The following is a 15,793-nucleotide window of genomic DNA, read 5'->3' as shown; positions in this document are numbered from 1 at the left end:
TGTTTGGAAGTCGAGAACATTATCTCGGAAAGCAAAAACGAGTATGTTTGAAGGAATAGTGGTTCACACAATGTTGTATGGTTGCGAGGCGTGGGCTATGGATAGAGTTGTGCGGAGGAGGATGGATGTGCTGGAAATGAGATGTTTGAGGACAATATGTGGTGTGAGGTGGTTTGATCGAGTAAGTAATAATAGGGTAAGAGAGATGTGTGGAAATAAAAAGATTGTGGTTGAGAGAGCAGAAGAGGGTGTTTTGAAATGGTTTGGTCACAAGGAGAGAAGGAGTGAGGAAAGATTGACCAAGAGGATATATCTGTCAGAGGTGGAGGGAAGGAGAAGTGGGAGACCAAGTTGGAGGTGGAAAGATGGAGTGAAAAAGATTTTGAGTGATCGGGGCCTGAACATGCAGGAGGGTGAAAGGCGTGCAAGGAATAGAGTGAATTGGATCGATGTGGTATACCGGGGTCGACGTGCTGTCAATGGATTGAACCAGGGCATGTGAATCGTCTGGGGTAAACCATGGAAAATTCTGTGGGGCCTGGATGTGGAAAGGGAGCTGTGGTTTCGGTGCATTATTGCATGACAGCTAGAGACCGAGTTTGAACGAATGTGGCATTTGTTGTCATTTCCTAGCGCTACATCGCACACATGAGGGGGGAGGGGGTTGTTATTCCATGTGTGGCGGGGTGGCGATGGGAATAAATAAAGGCAAACAGTATGAATTGTGTACATGTGTATATATGTATATGTCTGTGTGTGTATATATGTGTACAATGAGATGTATAGGTATGTATATTTGCGTGTGTGGACGTGTATGTATATACATGTGTATGTGGGTGGGTTGACCCATTCTTTCGTCTCTTTCCTTACGCTACCTCACTAACGCGGGAGACAGCGACAAAGCAAAATAAAATATATAACAAATAAATATATATATATATATATATATATATATATATATATATATATATATATATATATATATATATAATATATATATATATATATATATATATATATATATATATATATATATTTTTTTTTTTTTTTTTTTTTGTGCTTTGTCGCTGTCTCCCGCGTTTGCAAGGTAGCGCAAGGAAACAGACGAAAGAAATGGCCCAACCCACCCCCAAACACATGTATATACATACGTCCACACACGCAAATATACATACCTACACAACTTTCCATGATTTACCCCAGACGCTTCACATGCCCTGATTCAATCCACTGACAGCACGTCAACCCCGGTATACCACATCGATCCAATTCACTCTATTCCTTGCCCGCCTTTCACCCTCCAGCATGTTCAGGCCCCGATCACACAAAACCTTTTTCACTCCATCTTTCCACCGCCAATTTGGTCTCCCACTTCTCGTTCCCTCCACCTCCGACACAAATATCCTCTTGGTCAATCTTTCCTCACTCATTCTCTCCATGTGCCCAAACCATTTCAAAACACCCTCTTCTGCTCTCTCAACCACGCTCTTATTATTTCCACACATCTCTCTTACCCTTACGTTACTTACTCGATCAAACCACCTCACACCACACATTGTCCTCAAACATTTCATTTCCAGCACATCCACCCTCCTCCGCACAACTCTATCCATAGCCCACGCCTCGCAATCATACAACATTGTTGGAACCACTGTTCCTTCAAATATACCCATTTTTGCTTTCCGAGATAATGTTCTCGACTTCCAAACATTCTTCAAGGCCCCCAGGATTTTCGCCCCCTCCCCCACCCTATGATCCACTTCCGCTTCCATGGTTCCATCCGCTGCCAGATCCACTCCCAGATATCTAAAACACTTTACTTCCTCCAGTTTTTCTTCACTCAAACTTACCTTCCAATTGACTTTACCCTCAACCCTACTGTACCTAATAACCTTGCTCTTATTCACATTTACACTTAACTTTCTTCTTTCACACACTTTACCAAACTCAGTCACCAGCTTCTGCAGTTTCTCAAATGAATCAGCCACCAGCGCTGTATCATCAGCGAACAACAACTGACTCACTTCCCAAGCTCTCTCATCCACAACAGAGTTCATACTTGCCCCTCTTTCCAAAACTCTTGCATTCACCTCCCTAACAACCCCATCCATAAACAAATTAAACAACCATAGAGACATCACACACCCCTGCCGCAAACCTACATTCACTGAGAACCAATCACTTTCCTCTCTTCCTACACGTACACATGCCTTGCATCCTCGATAAAAACTTTTCACTGCTTCTAACAACTTGCCTCCCACACCATATATTCTTAATACCTTCCACAGAGCATCTCTATCAACTCTATCATATGCCTTCTCCAGATCCATAAATGCTACATACAAATCCATTTGCTTTTCTAAGTATTTCTCACATACATTCTTCAAAGCAAACACCTGATCCACACATCCTCTACCACTTCTGAAACCACACTGCTCTTCCCCAATCTGATGCTCTTTAGATGCCTTCACCCTCTCAATCAATACCCTCCTAAATAATTTACCAGGAATACTCAACAAACTTATACCTCTAAAATTTGAGCACTCACTCTCATCTCCTTTGCCTTTGTACAATGGCACTATGCACGCATTCCGTCAATCCTCAGGAACCTCACCATGAGTCATACATACATTAAATAACCTTACCAACCAGTCAATAATACAGTCACCCCCTTTTTTAATAAATTCCTCTACAATACCATCCAAACCTGCTGCCTTGCCGGCTTTCATCTTCCGCAAAGCTTTTACTACCTCTTCTCTGTTTACCAAATCATTTTCCCTAACCCTCTCACTTTGCACACCACCTCGACCAAAACACCCTATATCTGCCACTCTATCATCAAACACATTCAACAAACCTTCAAAATACTCACTCCATCTCCTTCTCACATCACCACTACTTGTTATCACCTCCCCATTTGCGCCCTTCACTGAAGTTCCCATTTGCTCCCTTGTCTTACGCACTTTATTTACCTCCTTCCAGAACATCTTTTTATTCTCCCTGAAATTTAATGATACTCTCTCACCCCAACTCTCATTTGCCCTCTTTTTCACCTCTTGCACCTTTCTCTTGACCTCCTGTCTCTTTCTTTTATACATCTCCCACTCAATTGCATTATTTCCCTGCAAAAATCGTCCAAATGCCTCTCTCTTCTCTTTCACTAATAATCTTACTTCTTCATCCCACCACTCACTACCCTTTCTAATCAACCCAACTCCCACTCTTCTCATGCCACAAGCATCTTTTGCGCAATCCATCACTAATTCCCTACATACATGCCATTCCTCCCCCACTCCCCTTACTTCCATTGTTCTCACGTTTTTCCATTCTGTACTCAGTCTCTCCTGGTACTTCCTCACACAAGTCTCCTTCCCAAGCTCACTTACTCTCACCACCCTCTTCACGACAACATTCACTCTTCTTTTCTGAAAACCCATACAAATCTTCACCTTAGCCTCCACAAGATAATGATCAGACATCCCTCCAGTTTCACCTCTCAACACATTAACATTCAAAAGTCTCTCTTTCGCGCGCCTGTCAATTAACACGTAATCCAATAACGCTCTCTGGCCATCTCTCCTACTTACATACGTATACTTATGTATATCTCGCTTTTTAAACCAGGTATTCCCAATCACCAGTCCTTTTTCAGCACATAAATCTACAAGCTCTTCACCATTTCCATTTACAACAGTGAACACCCCTTGTACACCAATTATACCCTCAACTGCCACATTACTCACCTTTGCATTTAAATCACCCATCACTATAACCCGGTCTCGTGCATCAGAACCACTAACACACTCATTCAGCTGCTCCCAAAACACTTCCCTCTCATGATCTTTCTTCTCATGCCCAGGTGCATATGCATCAATAATCACCCATCTCTCTCAATCAACTTTCAGTTTTACCAATATATATATATATATATATATATATATATATATATATATATATATATATATATATATATATATATATATACACATATATATATATATATATATATATATATATATATATATATATATATATATATATATATATATATATATATAAATTTGTTTATGGATGGGGTTGTTAGGGAGGTAAATGCAAGAGTCTTGGAAAGAGGGGCAAGTATGAAGTCTGTTGGGGATGAGAGAGCTTGGGAAGTGAGTCAGTTGTTGTTTGCTGATGATACAGCGCTGGTGGCGGATTCATGTAAGAAACTGCAGAAGCTGGTGACGGAGTTTGGTAAAGTGTGTGGAAGAAGAAAGTTAAGAGTAAATGTGAATAAGAGCAAGGTTATTAGGTACAGTAGGGTTGAGGGTCAAGTCAATTGGGAGGTGAGTTTGAATGGAGAAAAACTGGAGGAAGTGAAGTGTTTTAGATATCTGGGAGTGGATCTGTCAGCGGATGGAACCATGGAAGCGGAAGTGGATCATAGGGTGGGGGAGGGGGCGAAAATTTTGGGAGCCTTGAAAAATGTGTGGAAGTCGAGAACATTATCCCGGAAAGCAAAAATGGGTATGTTTGAAGGAATAGTAGTTCCAACAATGTTGTATGGTTGCGAGGCGTGGGATATGGATAGAGTTGTGCGCAGGAGGATGGATGTGCTTGAAATGAGATGTTTGAGGACAATGTGTGGTGTGAGGTGGTTTGATCGAGTAAGTAACGTAAGGGTAAGAGAGATGTGTGGAAATAAAAAGAGCGTGGTTGAGAGAGCAGAAGAGGGTGTTTTGAAATGGTTTGGGCACATGGAGAGAATGAGTGAGGAAAGATTGACCAAGAGGATATATGTGTCGGAGGTGGAGGGAACGAGGAGAAGAGGGAGACCAAATTGGAGGTGGAAAGATGGAGTGAAAAGGATTTTGTGTGATCGGGGCCTGAACATGCAGGAGGGTGAAAGGAGGGCAAGGAATAGAGTGAATTGGAGCGATGTGGTATACAGGGGTTGACGTGCTGTCAGTGGATTGAATCAAGGCATGTGAAGCGTCCGGGGTAAACCATGGAAAGCTGTGTAGGTATGTATATTTGCGTGTGTGGACGTGTGTATGTACATGTGTATGGGGGGGTTGGGCCATTTCTTTCGTCTGTTTCCTTGCGCTACCTCGCAGACGCGGGAGACAGCGACAAAGTATAAAAAAAAAAAAAAAAAAAATATATATATATATATATATATATATGTATTTTTCTTTTTTTTTTTTTTTTTGCTTTGTCGCTGTCTCCCGCGTTTGCGAGGTAGCGCAAGGAAACAGACGAAAGAAATGGCCCAACCCACCCCCATACACATGCCTTGATTCAATCCACTGACAGCACGTCAACCCCGGTATACCACATCGCTCCAATTCATTCTATTCTTTGCCCTCCTTTCACCCTCCTGCATGTTCAGGCCCCGATCACACAAAATCTTTTTCACTCAATCTTTCCACCTCCAATTTGGTCTCCCTCTTCTCCTCGTTCCCTCCACCTCCGACACATATATCCTCTTGGTCAATCTTTCCTCACTCATTCTCTCCATGTGACAACACCATTTCAAAACACCCTCTTCTGCTCTCTCAACCACGCTCTTTTTATTTCCACACATCTCTCTTACCCTTACGTTACTTACTCGATCAAACCACCTCACACCACACATTGTCCTCAAACATCTCATTTCCAGCACATCCATCCTCCTGCGCACAACTCTATCCATAGTCCACGCCTCGCAACCATACAACATTGTTGGAACCACTATTCCTTCAAACATACCCATTTTTGCTTTCCGAGATAATGTTCTCGACTTCCACACATTCTTCAAGGCTCCCAGAATTTTCGCCCCCTCCCCCACCCTATGATCCACTTCCGCTTCCATGGTTCCATCCGCTGCCAGATCCACTCCCAGATATCTAAAACACTTCACTTCCTCCAGTTTTTCTCCATTCAAACTCACCTCCCAACTGAATTGACCCTCAACCCTACTGTACCTAATAACCTTGCCCTTATTCACATTTACTCTTAACTTGCTTTGTCGCTGTCTCCCGCGTTTGCGAGGTAGCGCAAGGAAACAGACGAAAGAAATGGCCCAACCCACCCCTATGCACATGTATATACATACACGTCCACACATGCAAATATACATACCTATACATCTCAATGTACACATATGTATACACACACAGACACATACATATCTACCCATGCACACATTTCACAGTCTGCCTTTATTCATTCCCATCGCCACCTCGCCAAACATGGAATACCATCCCCCTCCCCCCTCATGTGTGCGAGGTAGCGCTAGGAAAAGACAACAAAGGCCACATTCGTTCACACTCAGTCTCCAGCTGTCATGCAATAATGCCCGAAACCACAGCTCCCTTTCCACATCCAGGCCCTACAGAACTTATCATGGTTTACCCCAGACGCTTCACGTGCCCTGATTCAATCCACTGATAGCACGTCAACCCCAGGTATACCACATTGAGCCAATTCACTCTATTCCTTGCCCGCCTTTCACCCTCCTGCATGTCCAGGCCCCGATTACTCAAAATCTTTTTCACTCCATCTTTCCACCTCAAATTTGGTCTCCCACTTCTCCTCGTTCCCTCCACCTCCGACACATATATCCTCTTGGTCAATCTTTCCTCACTCATTCTCTACATGTGCCCAAACCATTTCAAAACACCCTCTTCTGCTCTCATTAACCACGCTCTTTTTATTTCCACACATCTCTCTTACCCTTACATTACTTACTCGATCAAACCACCTCACACCACACGTTGTCCTCAAACATCTCATTTGCAGCACATCCATCATCCTGCGCACAACTCTCTCCATAGCCCACGCCTCGCAACCATACAACATTGTTGGAACCACTATTCCTTCAAACATATATATATATATATATATATATATATATATATATATATATATATATATATATATATATATGTGTGTGTGTGTGTGTGTGTGTGTCTGTGTGTGTGTATATATATATATATATATATATATATATATATATATATATATATATATATATATATATATAGGGCAAATGAGAGTTGGGGTGAGAGAGTATCATTAAATTTTAGGGAGAATAAAAAGATGTTCTGGAAGGAGGTAAATAAAGTGCGTAAGACAAGGGAGCAAATGGGAACTTCGGTGAAGGGCGCAAGTGGGGAGGTGATAACAAGTAGTTGTGATGTGAGAAGGAGATGGAGTGAGTATTTTGAAGGTTTGTTGAATGTATTTGATGATAGAGTGGCAGATATAGGGTGTTTTGGTCGAGGTGGTGTGCAAAGTGAGAGGGTTAGGGAAAATGATTTGGTAAACAGAGAAGAGGTAGTGAAAGCTTTGCGGAAGATGAAAGCCGGCAAGGCAGCAGGTTTGGATGGTATTGCAGTGGAATTTATTAAAAAAGGGGGTGACTGTATTGTTGAATGGTTGGTAAGGTTATTTAATGTATGTATGACTCATGGTGAGGTGCCTGAGGATTGGCGGAATGCGTGCATAGTGCCATTGTACAAAGGCAAAGGGGATAAGAGTGAGTGCTCAAATTACAGAGGTATAAGTTTGTTGAGTATTCCTGGTAAATTATATGGGAGGGTATTGATTGAGAGGGTGAAGGCATGTACAGAGCATCAGATTGGGGAAGAGCAGTGTGGTTTCAGAAGTGGTAGAGGATGTGTGGATCAGGTGTTTGCTTTGAAGAATGTATGTGAGAAATACTTAGAAAAGCAAATGGATTTGTATGTTGCATTTATGGATCTGGAGAAGGCATATGATAGAGTTGATAGAGATGCTTTGTGGAAGGTATTAAGAATATATGGTGTGGGAGGAAAGTTGTTAGAAGCAGTGAAAAGTTTTTATCGAGGATGTAAGGCATGTGTACGTGTAGGAAGAGAGGAAAGTGATTGGTTCTCAGTGAATGTAGGTTTGCGGCAGGGGTGTGTGATGTCTCCATGGTTGTTTAATTTGTTTATGGATGGGGTTGTTAGGGAGGTAAATGCAAGAGTTTTGGAAAGAGGGGCAAGTATGAAGTCTGTTGGGGATGAGAGAGCTTGGGAAGTGAGTCAGTTGTTGTTCGCTGATGATACAGCGCTGGTGGCTGATTCATGTGAGAAACTGCAGAAGCTGGTGACTGAGTTTGGAAAAGTGTGTGGAAGAAGAAAGTTAAGAGTAAATGTGAATAAGAGCAAGGTTATTAGGTACAGTAGGGTTGAGGGTCAGGTCAATTGGGAGGTGAGTTTGAATGGAGAAAAACTGGAGGAAGTGAAGTGTTTTAGATATCTGGGAGTGGATCTGGCAGCGGATGGAACCATGGAAGCGGAAGTGGATCATAGGGTGGGGGAGGGGGCGAAAATCCTGGGGGCCTTGAAGAATGTGTGGAAGTCGAGAACATTATCTCGGAAAGCAAAAATGGGTATGTTTGAAGGAATAGTGGTTCCAACAATGTTGTATGGTTGCGAGGCGTGGGCTATGGATAGAGTTGTGCGCAGGAGGATGGAGGTGCTGGAAATGAGATGTTTGAGGACAATGTGTGGTGTGAGGTGGTTTGATCGAGTGAGTAACGTAAGGGTAAGAGAGATGTGTGGAAATAAAAAGAGCGTGGTCGAGAGAGCAGAAGAGGGTGTTTTGAAGTGGTTTGGGCACATGGAGAGGATGAGTGAGGAAAGATTGACCAAGAGGATATATGTGTCGGAGGTGGAGGGAACAAGGAGAAGAGGGAGACCAAATTGGACGTGGAAAGATGGAGTGAAAAAGATTTTGTGTGATCGGGGCCTGAACATGCAGGAGGGTGAAAGGAGGGCAAGGAATAGAGTGAATTGGAGCGATGTGGTATACCGGGGTTGACGTGCTGTCAGTGGATTGAAGCAGGGCATGTGAAGCGTCTGGGGTAAACCATGGAAAGCTGTGTAGGTATGTATATTTGCGTGTGAGGACGTATGTATATACATGTGTATGGGGGGGGGTTGGGCCATTTCTTTCGTCTGTTTCCTTGCGCTACCTCGCAAACGCGGGAGACAGCGACAAAGTATAATAAATAAATAAATAATATATATATATATATATATATATATATATATATATATATATATATATATATGTGTGTGTGTGTGTGCGTGTGTGTATATATTGAGAGGGTGAAGGCATGTACAGAGCATCAGATCGGGGAAGAGCAGTGTGGTTTCAGAAGTGGTAGAGGATGTGTGGATCAGGTGTTTGCTTTGAAGAATGTATGTGAGAAATACTTAGAAAAGCAAATGGATTTGTATGTAGCATTTATGGATCTGGAGAAGGCATATGATAGAGCTGATAGAGATGCTCTGTGGAAGGTATTAAGAATATATGGTGTGGGAGGAAAGTTGTTAGAAGCAGTGAAAAGTTTTTATCGAGGATGTAAGGCATGTGTACGTGTAGGAAGAGAGGAAAGTGATTGGTTCTCAGTGAATGTAGGTTTGCGGCAGGGGTGTGTGATGTCTCCATGGTTGTTTAATTTGTTTATGGATGGGGTTGTTAGGGAGGTAAATGCAAGAGTTTTGGAAAGAGGGGCAAGAATGAAGTCTGTTGGGGATGAGAGAGCTTGGGAAGTGAGTCAGTTGTTCTTCGCTGATGATACAGCGCTGGTGGCTGACTCATGTGAGAAACTGCAGAAGCTGGTGACTGAGTTTGGTAAAGTGTGTGGAAGAAGAAAGTTAAGAGTAAATGTGAATAAGAGCAAGGTTATTAGGTACAGTAGGGTTGAGGGTCAAGTCAATTGGGAGGTGAGTTTGAATGGAGAAAAACTGGAGGAAGTGAAGTGTTTTAGATATCTGGGAGTGGATCTGGCAGCGGATGGAACCATGGAAGCGGAAGTGGATCATAGGGTGGGGGAGGGGGCGAAAATTCTGGGGGCCTTGAAGAATGTGTGGAAGTCGAGAACATTATCTCGGAAAGCAAAAATGGGTATGTTTGAAGGAATAGTGGTTCCAACAATGTTGTATGGTTGCGAGGCGTGGGCTATGGATAGAGTTGTGCGGAGGAGGATGGATGTGCTGGAAATGAGATGTTTGAGGACAATGTGTGGTGTGAGGTGGTTTGATCGAGTGAGTAACGTAAGGGTAAGAGAGATGTGTGGAAATAAAAAGAGCGTGGTTGAGAGAGCAGAAGAGGGTGTTTTGAAGTGGTTTGGGCACATGGAGAGAATGAGTGAGGAAAGATTGACCAAGAGGATATATGTGTCGGAGGTAGAGGGAACGAGGAGAAGAGGGAGACCAAATTGGAGGTGGAAAGATGGAGTGAAAAAGATTTTGTGTGATCGGGGCCTGAACATGCAGGAGGTTGAAAGGAGGGCAAGGAATAGAGTGAATTGGAGCGATGTGGTATACCGGGATTGACGTGCTGTCAGTGGATTGAATCAAGGCATGTGAAGCGTCTGGGGTAAACCATGGAAAGCTGTGTAGGTATGTATATTGCGTGTGTGGACGTATGTACATACATGTGTATGGGGGTGGGTTGGGCCATTTCTTTCGTCTGTTTCCTTGCGCTACCTCGCAAACGCGGTAGACAGCGACAAAGTATAATAAAAATAAATAATATATATATATATATATATATATATATATATATATATATGGGAGCGGGGGGCTGGAAATCCTCCCCTCTCAATTTTTTTTTAATTTTCCAAAAGAAGGAACAGAGAAGGGGGCCAGGTGAGGATATTCCCTCAATGGCCCAGTCCTCTGTTCTTAACGCTACCTCGCTGACGCGGGAAATGGCGAATAGTTTGAAAAAAAAAAAAAAAATATATATATATATATATATATATATATATATATATATATATATATATATATATATATATTAAGAATATATGGTGTGGGTGGCAACTTGTTAAAAGCAGTGAAAAGTTTTTATCGAGGATGTAAGGCATGTGCACGTGTAGGAAGAGAGGAAAGTGATTGGTTCTCAGTGAATGTAGGTTTGCGGCAAGGGTGTGTGATGTCTCCATGGTTGTTTAATTTGTTTATGGATGGGGTTGTTAGGGAGGTGAATGCAAGAGTTTTGGAAAGAGGGGCAAGTATGAAGTCTGTTGGGGATGAGAGAGCTTGGGAAGTGAGTCAGTTGTTGTTCGCTGATGATACAGCGCTGGTGGCAGATTCATGTGAGAAACTGCAGAAGCTGGTGACTGAGTTTGGTAAAGTGTGTGAAAGAAGAAAGTTAAGAGTAAATGTGAATAAGAGCAAGGTTATTAGGTACAGTAGGGTTGACGTTCAAATCAATTGGGAGGTAAGTTTGAATGAAGAAAAACTTGAGGAAGTAAAGTGTTTTAGATATCTGAGAGTGGATCAGGCAGCGGATGGAACCATTGAAGCGGAAGTGGATCATAGGGTGGGGGAGGGGGCGATAATCCTGGGAGCCTTGAAGAATGTGTGTAAGTCGAGAACATTATCTCGGAAAGCAAAAATGGGTATGTTTGAAGGAATAGTGGTTCCAACAATGTTGTATGGTTGCGAGGCGTGGGCTATGGATAGAGTTGTGCGCAGGAGGATGGATGTGCTGGAAATGAGATGTTTGAGGACAATATGTGGTGTGAGGTGGTTTGATCGAGTAAGTAATGTAAGGGTAAGAGAGATGTGTGGAAATAAAAAAGAGCGTGGTTGAGACAGCAGAAGAGGGTGTTTTGAAATGGTTTGGACACATGGAGAGAATGAGTGAGGAAAGATTGACCAAGAGGATATATGTGTCAGAGGTGGAGGGAACGAGGAGAAGTGGGAGACCAAATTGGAGGTGGAAAGATGGAGTGAAAAAGATTTTGAGTGATCGGGGCCTGAACATGCAAGAGGGTGAAAGGCGGGCAAGGAATAGAGTGAATTGGATCGATGTGGTATACCGGGGTTGACGTGCTGTCAGTGGATTGAATCAGGGCATGTGAAGCGTCTGGGGTAAACCATGGGAAGCTGTGTGGGGCCTGGATGTGGAAGGGGAGCTGTGGTTTCGGGCATTATTGCATGACAGCTGGAGACTGAGTGTGAACGAATGAGGCCTTTGTTGTCTTTTCCTAGCGTACCCCGCACACATGAGGGAGGAGGGGGATGGTATTCCATGTGTGGCGAGGTGGCGATGGGAATGAATAAAGGCAGACAGTGTGAATTGTGTGCATGGGTATATATGTATGTGCCTGTGTGTGTATATATATGTGTACATTGAGATGTATAGGTATGTATATTTGCGTGTGTGGACGTGTGTGTATATACATGTGTATGGGGGTGGGTTGGGCCATTTCTTTCGTCTGTTTCCTTGCGCTACCTCGCAAACGCGGGAGACAGCGACAAAGCAAAATAAACATAAAATAAATAAATAAATATGTATATATATATATATATATATATATATATATATATATATATATATATATATATATATATATATATATATATATATGTTATTCATATATATGGACAAGTTATTCCTATATATAAACAAGTTATTCCTATATATACAAACAAGGAGACAAGTCCTGCCCAATTGGCATTACGTCAGGTAGATCAAATGATGGACAAAATAATATCAGATCAAATGATGGACAAAATAACACCAGATCAAATGATGGACAAAATAACACCAGATCAAATGATGGACAAAATAACACCAGATCAAATGATGGACAAAATAACACCAGATCAAATGATGGACAAAATAACACCAGATCAAATGATGGACAAAATAACACCAGATCAAATGATGGACAAAATAACACCAGATCAAATGATGGACAAAATAACACCAGATCAAATGATGGACAAAATAATATCAGATCAAATGGACAAAATAATATCAGATCAAATGATGGACAAAATAACACCAGATCAAATGGACAAAATAATATCAGATCAAAAGGACAAAATAATATCAGATCAAATGATGGACAAAATAACACCAGATCAAATGGACAAAATAATATCAGATCAAATGATGGACAAAATATCAGATCAAATGATGGACAAAATAACACCAGATCAAATGATGGACAAAATAACACCAGATCAAATGGACAAAATAATATCAGATCAAATGATGGACAAAATATCAGATCAAATGATGGACAAAATAACACCAGATCAAATGGACAAAATAATATCAGATCAAATGATGGACAAAATAATATCAGATGAAATGATGGACAAAATAACACAGATCAAATGGTCAAAATAATATCAGATCAAATGATGGACAAAATAATATCAGATCAAATGATGGACAAAATAACACCAGATCAAATGATGGACAAAATAATATCAGGTCAAATGATGGACAAAATAATATCAGATCAAATGATGGACAAAATAATATCAGATCAAATGATGGACAAAATAACACCAGATCAAATGATGGACAAAATAATATCAGATGAAATGCTGGACAAAATAATATCAGATCAAATGATGGACAAAATAATATCAGATCAAATGATGGACAAAATAATATCAGATCAAATGATGGACAAAATAATATCAGATGAAATGATGGACAAAATAATATCAGGTCAAATGATGGACAAAATGATATCAGATGAAATGGACAAAATAACACCAGATCAAATGGACAAAATAATATCAGGTCAAATGATAGACAAAATGATATCAGATGAAATGATGGGCAAAATAAATATCAGATCAAATAATGGACAAAATAATATCAGATCAAATGATGGACAAAATAACACCAGATCAAATGGACAAAATATCAGATGAAATGATGGACAAAATAATATCAGATCAAATGATGGACAAAATATCAGATGAAATGATGGACAAAATAATGTCAGATCAAATGATGGACAAAATAATATCAGATGAAATGAAGGACAAAATATCAGATCAAATGATGGACAAAATAATATCAGATGAAATGATGGACAAAATAATATCAGATCAAATGATGGACAAAATAATATCAGATCAAATGATGGACAAAATAATATCAGATCAAATGATGGACAAAATAATAAAAGATCAAATGGACAAAATAATATCAGATCAAATGGACAAAATAATACCAGATCAAATGATGGACAAAATAATATCAGATGAAATGCTGGACAAAATAATGTCAGATCAAATGATGGACAAATTAACATCAGATCAAATGGACAAAATAATATCAGATCAAATGATGGACAAAATAATATCAGATCAAATGATGGACAAAATAATAAAAGATCAAATGATGAACAAAATAATATCATATCAAATGATGGACAAAATAATACCAGATGAAATGATGGACAAAATAATATCAGATGAAATGATGGACAAAATATCAGATCAAATGATGGACAAAATAATATCAGATCAAAGGATGGACAAAATAATATCAGATCAAATGATGGACAAAATAATATCAGATCAAATGGACAAAATAATATCAGATGAAATGATGGACAAAATAATATCAGATCAAATGATGGACAAAACAATATCAGATCAAATGGACAAAATAATATTATCAAATGGACAAAATAATATCAGATGAAATGGACAAAATAATACCAGATCAAATGTTCAAAATAATATCAGATGAAAGATGGACAAAATAATATCAGATCAAATGATAGACAAAATAATATCAGATCAAATGATGGACAAAATAATACCTGATGAAATGATGGACAAAATAATATCAGATCAAATGATGGACAAAATAATACCTGATGAAATGCTGGACAAAATAATATCAGATCAAATGATGGACAAAATAATAAAAGATCAAATGATGGACAAAATAATATCAGATGAAATGCTGGACAAAATAATATCAGATCAAATGATGGACAATATCAGATCAAACGATGGACAAAATAATATCAGATGAAATGCTGGACAAAATAATGTCAGATCAAATGATGGACAAATTAATATCAGATCAAATGGACAAAATAATATCAGATCAAATTATGGACAAAATAATATCAGATCAAATGATGGACAAAATAATATCAGATCAAATGGACAAAATAATATCAGATCAAATGATGGACAAAATAATAAAAGATCAAATGATGGACAAAATAATATCAGATCAAATGATGGACAAAATAATACCAGATCAAATGATGGACAAAAAAATATCAGATGAAATGCTGGACAAAATAATGTCAGATCAAATGATGGACAAATTAATATCAGATCAGATGGACAAAATAATATTAGATCAAATGATGGACAAAATAATATCAGATCAAATGATGGACAAAATAATAAAAGATCAAATGATGGACAAAATAATATCAGATCAAATGATAGACAAAATAATACCAGATGAAATGATGGACAAAATAATATCAGATGAAATGATGGACAAAATATCAGATCAAATGATGGACAAAATAATATCAGATGAAATGCTGGACAAAATAATATCAGATCAAATGATGGACAAAATAATATCAGATCAAATGATGGACAAAATAATATCAAATGAAATGATGGACAAAATAATATCAGATCAAATGGACAAAATAATATCAGATCAAATGGACAAAATAATATCAAATGATGGACAGAATAATATCATCAAATGATGGACAAAATAATATCAGATGAAATGATGGACAAAATAATACCAGATCAAATGATGGACAAAATTATATCAGATGAAATGATGGACAAAATAATATCGGATCAAATTGTCAAGTTTGGACAAGATCACAACATTATATGTGACAACAAACATGGTTTCCACTACACAAGATCCTGCTTGGAATTATCTCCAGTTATTTATCATAATTGAGACGATAAACGAGACCGTCTGATGTAAATTTAGATTCACTAAAGGCTCCCATCTCACAAGC

This window comes from Panulirus ornatus, chromosome 37 (genome assembly GCF_036320965.1).
Source record: "Panulirus ornatus isolate Po-2019 chromosome 37, ASM3632096v1, whole genome shotgun sequence".
Taxonomy (NCBI): Eukaryota; Metazoa; Arthropoda; class Malacostraca; order Decapoda; family Palinuridae; genus Panulirus; species Panulirus ornatus.
Note: the sequence above shows the minus strand (reverse complement) of the source record.